At 36.0% G+C, this 7,133-nt stretch overlaps 1 long non-coding RNA gene across 1 annotated transcript in view; it reads left to right on the top strand.

The window, feature by feature from the left end:
- LOC104589556 (uncharacterized) overlaps positions 1-7,133 on the top strand; it is a 33,986-nt gene continuing 26,853 nt past the window's right edge. Inside the window, exons 1-5 of the long non-coding RNA XR_733977.3 lie at positions 1-277; positions 5,842-6,042; positions 6,133-6,224; positions 6,295-6,402; positions 6,481-6,851. This is a non-coding gene — a long non-coding RNA (uncharacterized LOC104589556). The remainder of the gene's footprint in view (positions 278-5,841; positions 6,043-6,132; positions 6,225-6,294; positions 6,403-6,480; positions 6,852-7,133) is intronic.

Below are 7,133 nucleotides of genomic sequence, written 5' to 3'. Positions count from 1 at the left end.
GAAAAAGAAATTGATCGACTAAAAATTATATTTGTAGTGGCAGTTTTCGAACTAAAAGATCGATCGACTGCCCCAATTTGAGTCACACACTCGCACCTCTCCCTCTTCACGATTCGTCTTCTTCCCGCCCTCTCCTCTCCCAGCCGATTCTCTCTCTCTTAGTCATCTCTCTCTTTCTCTCTCTCTCTCTCTCTCTCTCTCGCACTCTCTCTCTCTCTCTGTTTGATTTAAGAAAGAGCAAAAAACTGAAACTCGAACTGAAAAGGAAGATCGACAGGTAAATCTCTCTCTCTCTCTCTCTCGCACATTGGCATTTGATCCTAATAAAGTTCCTAAATGTTTAGATTTTGCTGAAACCTCATCAATAAATAGAAAACCTAGGTTATAACTTAGTAAAATTGCTTGGAATCATTTCTAAGAGTTTGACACCTGTGTATTTTTTTGTCGATTTAATTAATTGATGCATCTGAAGAAGGTGACATTTTCTAGTAGATGTGCACCCTCTGCATTTAGGGTTGGAATGTTGACACAAGTGTTTGTTAATGATAATATATATGTACTGTTTTTACAACATATAACCTGCAATAATCGATCGGCTATGGACTAGTATACTTTAGTATCCATAAATTCTTAATTAATCATGCTACATTGGTTGTTTCTGTAACTCCCAAACAATGGATTTGGAGAATTAATTTTATTGATAACCAGTTGAACGAAAGTCTATAAAAGTTTGATTGCCACCAACCCCCTTCTAACTAAGAAGAAAAATTCATGATTCATAAACCCTAGCGAATGGCCCACATGGCGGTCCATGTGCAGTTGGTAGTTCTGAATCCTCCAATTTGTAGTTTTGTACCTTTTTCAGCCACACCTATTAATTTGCTCATACTCATATAGTATGGAATAAAGTTAGCGATCAGCTATCAGGCCTCAGGCTCAGGGAATAGGAATCACTACCCAGCCCATTCACTAGTGCATGCATCAAGATGCATCAGAATTTCAAAGAAATTGAAAGGGAGGAAGGAAAGAAAGGAATCATTTGACTATCCCAAAAAGTAATCCAAGGCAAGGTGGCTGAGCACGCCGCTGAACCTTGATATTTTTTTTTGAACTTACAAGCATTTTTGAGATATGATAGTAGCAGATTGTGTGTTAATTTTTCTTTATTAGTATTTCGTTGATTCTAAATTGAGTAAAAATATCAAATCATAGAGTATAAATTCTACTAGCAATAAAAGAAAATTATATGATCGAATATGGACACTATGGAGAGGAAATTAAATGTACCAGCGTAGTAGACAATGAAATGACACAAGTGTTTGGGCATCATTATATATTTCTGTCAAAATATGCCTTATATGACTAGATTTAGTTTTCTAATAAAAAAGAACACTGAAATGGTTGTGGGTGAATTAAAGTAGCTTCAGATTGGATACTTTTTGTTATTAAGAATTAAACTAGAAACCAAAAATTTATAAAAGTCAAGGAATTGCAAAATGCAATAAAAATCTAGGTTTAAATTTGAAAAGTTCTGGCCTGTGGGCTTTTCCCCCTTCCCAAATCTAGATTGGAATTTGAGTGGACTCATAAATGGGAACAATATCCGGTCCATTTTAATATAGGTAGCATCTTAACCATCCATTTTAACAGGTTGATTCAGATCCGTTGTATGCCCAATTAACAATTCCCATTCTTCCATTCCATTCTATTCAAAGTTCAAACACATACATACATATATGCATGTATATGTGTGCATATATGTGTTGTACATGTATGTATGCATATATAGTGAATGGATCAATGAATTTACTATTCTGCATCTACATTGAAAGTGATACCAAACTTATTTGAAGGTACCGACCATTTTTAACCCAATTTGCTGACTAGTAGAGGAAAACCTACCTGTTGATTCCATGGACTCATCCTAACACCATATGTGGTCATCATCATCAGCCTTGTTCCAAGGTCAGCTATCCTAACATTCTCTTCAGTATGAAACAGAATCAGAACTCTTGGAACATTCCTAAGTCTGGTAAATGATGTATCGAACAGTACAGTCTACATGGAAGACTGTCTGGATTGGAAATGTATGCACAGACTGGCCTAGCCACCTGGGACTCACTCATGCAAGCAAATTAGTAAAGTTTTGATCAGGTCTGTGTGGCACCATCCAGAACTGGGTTTTCCTTTCCAAATAAGACAATCTGGTAGCTATGTGTTCAAAACATGGAGTATGAAAGCTCACAATTCATCTGTTTTCAAAACATGGAGAGTCATGCTATATAAGCATGTCAAGGCCATTATCTTGGTCACTAGGTCAAAAGGAAGTAAAAATCTTGATTTGAAATATGCCTGTGGCGAATGGAATTGATCAACCCTTAAATGTATAATCCATTAGTTATAAATTTTAAGGAATTCAAGGGTATTTTTGGCAAGTAATTGAATACCTTCTTCCCCTCCCCTCTTCTTCTTTTTGACTCAAGGCTGGACCAGAGTGCTGATTCAGCTAACACAACCAGAGTTCTTGAAACCTTTAATGAGAGTATGAAACCATTGAACCCACTTCAGCTAAAATTGGGTGGATACCAATAGAGTTAGATGCTGTGATAGATGGGCTTGCAAGATCAGGGGCACAAATGTTATTTTTCTCTCCCCACAGTAAATAGCTCTTTATCTCCTTGGTTTTAATACTTAAGGAGGGCTGTCTTTTTCTCTTTGTATAGCTATGAAAACCTTCTTAAATACAACTTGTTCGGCTCTAGTATAATATAGACAGCTATCTTCTTCAAAAGAAAAATGCCAATGCAGTACAGTAATGAAATAACAACATCATATTGATGATTTTGACTGCTTTTCCTGTACATGGACTTGGTTTGCTCAATTCCTTGTCCATTTTGATTTACACCTTAATTCAAACATAACCTAAAGGAATGCTAGTGGGTTTTAATTTTCAAGTTATCCATAATACATTGCTTGGGTATCCAGGTCATTAAGTCTCCTTAGACATATTACTGCATGCCATCTTCTAGAAAATCAAAGTAAACTCGTGGTTAATAATTAATTTGTAAAGTCTTCTATGTGATGTTTACTTTTAGATTTGCCATCCTTTTGTTCATTGTCATTGTTTCTTGCTTTCCACCCTTTGGATGGCAGGGATCTTATTCTTTTTTATGCTTGAATAAAATTTATTCTGTTGCTACAAGAAATTTTCCCTTTTCTTATGGCATTGTCCAAGAGTTTCAAAAGCCAAAAATCTTTTCATTGAATTCAGCTTGGTGCATCATCAGCGTGTGTAACAAGAAGTGCTATTTCAAGTGATATGTGTTTGCATGTTGTCCATGTGTTAGCATGCTAGACCCACTAGTTTTGAGGTGGGTTTATAACACTGTTGATCTCTCCTTTTTGTGCTGGTTGAGTTTTTATTAAATTTTGCTGAATGAAGTTCTTGTATACATGGTTTAAAGTATTGGGCGTATCGTATTGTATCTTTTGAAAAAAATACGCTCCGAAATGCCTGTTTCTAGGTGTTTTGAAACCCCAACTTTTTTTAATAATAAAAAACATGCTTTTAGCTTCCCAAAAAACCAAAATTTGAAAAAAATCTAAAAAAGAAAAGAGTTTTGGGCGTTTCTAAGTACCAATATGATACTGCCGATATGCGTATCGTATCGATACTTTGAACCTTGCTTGTATATGGCCTTCTCATCCTTGGAACCATTCATGTAGTCCAAAGGACCTTGTAAAGTTTGATTTTGTTGAGCTCCTTAATAGTGGTTCATTTTGCCAAATCCTTTCTTTTCTATCTTTTAATTTTAGTAGTAGAATAAATTATCAAAAGCAAATTTTTAGTTGTAGAATATTATTTTTAATTATTTTGAATTTTTTATTTTTATAATGATGACACCAGGGGTTGACCTAGATGGCTGAACTGCTGACCTAGGTGGTTGTTTTGTTGTTTTGATTATGTTCAAACTGTTCCTTGTTTTATTTTATTTTTTTAATGGTTCTACTTATACCATTTTATCCTTTAATAAGATTTGGTTTTAAATATTCTCTAGGACTTTGTTGCTTGCTAATAATGTTTTTTTTTTTTTTTTTTTTAACTAAGAAGAATTTTTTGCTTTCTATCTGGGTGGGGCCTGGATTACCTCATACAAATCTGCTCCTTGTCATGGATTACCTCATACAAAACTGTTTGTTGTTACCCCTGTTCAAACTAGAGAATCTGGCAAAGTATTTTTAGCTCTAGGGATCCACCCGAACAAGCATTTCGGGTTAGCAGTTAGAGCCTTTTTCTTATCTAACCACTTTTCAACAACAATGGACCCAGAGAAACTAAACTGAATGTTTCCCCTTTCATTTCCTATTATCCCTTTAATGTCCAAAGAACCTGGATTGCCCTAAGTTGCAACCATCAAAATTCAACTTTCTTCCTTGCTCTAGTACATGCCAATCACCATTCTTTGTTGTCTTCTAAGAGAGTATCCCACAATTGTCTGCCAACCTATAACTGATCCATAACGATTCCTCCAAGGTCCTCAATGACAAAACAAAAACAGCAAACTTCACCATAAAAGGGCTATATCAGATTCAGAGAGCATGATTCATATCTGGCCCAATTTAGTATAACCTATCCCAGATCCAACCCTTTAACCTGCATGTGCATCTACTTGCATCCAGATATAAACCTGATCTCTCTCTCTCTCTATCTGAAAAGAAAATAAAAGAGCTAATAATAGTTCCAACATTTCCTAAAAGTCAGTACTTGATAAATGTATAGTTGCAGATAGTACTTGATGATCTGAGCAATGAAGAGAAGTGCTTGATAAATGTAACAACATTGCCGATTGTAATGATACTATTTTAGGTATTAAGAGCCTTCTTTTGGTAAGTAATAGAAATATTTTATTAATAGTTCATTAGAAGCAATTTGTACAAAGAACTTCCCATAAGGTGGCATGGGATGCAGCCTCCCAATACCAAATAGAACCATATTACAATTGAGCCTAGAAAAGATGATCCCTATGCACCCCTTGCTTAGCTAAACAGTCAGCTATCCCATTAGCCGACCTCCTTTCCCACTGAATTCTTATTGTCATATTGGAGGTCAACCATTTGACTCTTTTCATAGCTTCCCTGTAGGCCCAAACAATAGTGTCTGGAATCTAGATTCCTTAGCCACCCAATTATCAGCTTCAAGTCCCCCTTAACTCCCTAGCAAGTTGTGCCCCCTGTAGAACAACTTGAAGAGAGTTCCACACACCAATAGGACCTGGACATAAAGCAACTATACTGCCATCTGCATTTCTTAAAACATCCCCAATTCATGTGGGTCCTGGATTCCCCAGGCTGCTAGCATCAAAGTTAAGCTTAATGAAACCTTCTTCAGGAGGTACCCAAGCTATAGCCATGGCATTGAGCACCCATTGTCCAGTCTAGTTCCTTTGTCCTCCATCAATATCTTTCCAGGCAAGCACATCACGACCTTCTGCCTCTTTTTTCTCATTGTGACCTTTGCCTTGGTACACTTTACCTGAGTTCATGGCCTTGTTGTAACAATCATTTACCAACCCTCCTGCCCTCACCTTTTATCCACATCATCCACCAACTAGTCCATGCCATCCAGCGCCATGTGTCACCCTCAAATTTGATTGACCCAGCCAATCATGCAGTGACTTAAATCTGTGGTCCCATCTCTACCACCTTTCCAATCATTCCAACTCCACGTAAGGAGGACATTTGGAACCTTGTATTGGTATAATTTTTTTTATTTAAGTCTGCTTATTTGTTTGAATTCATACATTAATCGCTAATTCATTGGTTTAAATGTGTTCTTTGTAGGGTAAATTTGAGATAGACAACAAAGGTAGAAAGTGGGTATTGTCCTCGATTGGAAAAAAATGGAAAGATTACAAGTCAGATTTGAAAGCCATGTATTATGATCTAGTTACCCCTGATGAGGCAATGCGGAATTGCCCAAATAAGGTTCCTAGCGATCAATGTCAGATTCTTGTCGCTTTTTGGAACTCTGATGAGGGCAAGGTATTATCTCTTAATTATATTGATTAACCTATATTGTTTGAGTGCCACAACATACATGGCCTTACACTTGTAGTTTTTATAAAATTGTAGAATGGAGTGCTATAGCCAGAGGAAATCGGTCCCAGCAAAAATACGCACACTTTGGGGGGACTAAGAGTAATGCAAGATTGCGTCATGAGATGGTAATATAATTAGTTAATTATACTACTACTTGAAAATGGTGCTAATGTCTAATGCTTAGTATGGATATAGATGTAGGAAACCGGTGATGGGGCACAACCAAGCAAGGGAGTTGTGTGGATCAAAACAAATCGAAGGAAAGATGGGGCGCCTGTAGATGCAGAATCAGGAAGGGCAATGGTTTGTTTATATAATGTTAATTATATGATTTAGTATAAAAACCCCATATTAGCCTCATAATTATATTGTCTTTTGTAGGAACAATTAGAGAACCTGGCATCACAACAGGCCATGACTTTTGGTGGGTCCTCAATCCCTAATGATGATGATTTTGATCAAATATTTGGAGCGGAGCGATAGAGTACGTGCAAATGTATGGATTGGGCGTTACTCTTTCCACTCTAAGCATGAGTTGTAGATATAGAGCATTAGAGTCTACATCAACAAGAGGAGGTTGTGGGCATGAGGATAGCAATGAACGATTCAAGTAGATAGAAGATAACCTTGAAAAGGTGACTAGAGCATGTAGTGATGTACAACACCGGGTGGGAAGGATAATATCCATACTTCCTCAAAATCTTCAAGACATGCTAAACGATGGTCGGGATTTACCTTCAAGAAGTGCAGAGGTAATACGTGTCTCAAAGTACAATTTGTGATAATTTCTTTTGATTTATTTTTAGTAATTTTTATAAATATTGGTAATTTATGTCTAATAATGGTAATTTATTTTAATTTATATTTGATAATTTTTATAATTATTTGACAATTGTTATTGTTACATTATTTGACAATTTTAGGTATAACAATTATAAAATTAAAAAAAAATCAAATAGCAATATTTTTAACTTATAATATGTAAAATCTTCAAAGCACAAAATCTATAAATGTAAACCAAAGCAATTCAAGGT

This window comes from Nelumbo nucifera, chromosome 4 (assembly GCF_055504915.1).
Source record: "Nelumbo nucifera cultivar China Antique chromosome 4, China Antique-T2T, whole genome shotgun sequence".
Taxonomy (NCBI): domain Eukaryota; kingdom Viridiplantae; phylum Streptophyta; class Magnoliopsida; order Proteales; family Nelumbonaceae; genus Nelumbo; species Nelumbo nucifera.
Note: the sequence above shows the minus strand (reverse complement) of the source record. Positions and strands in the feature narration are given on the sequence as shown.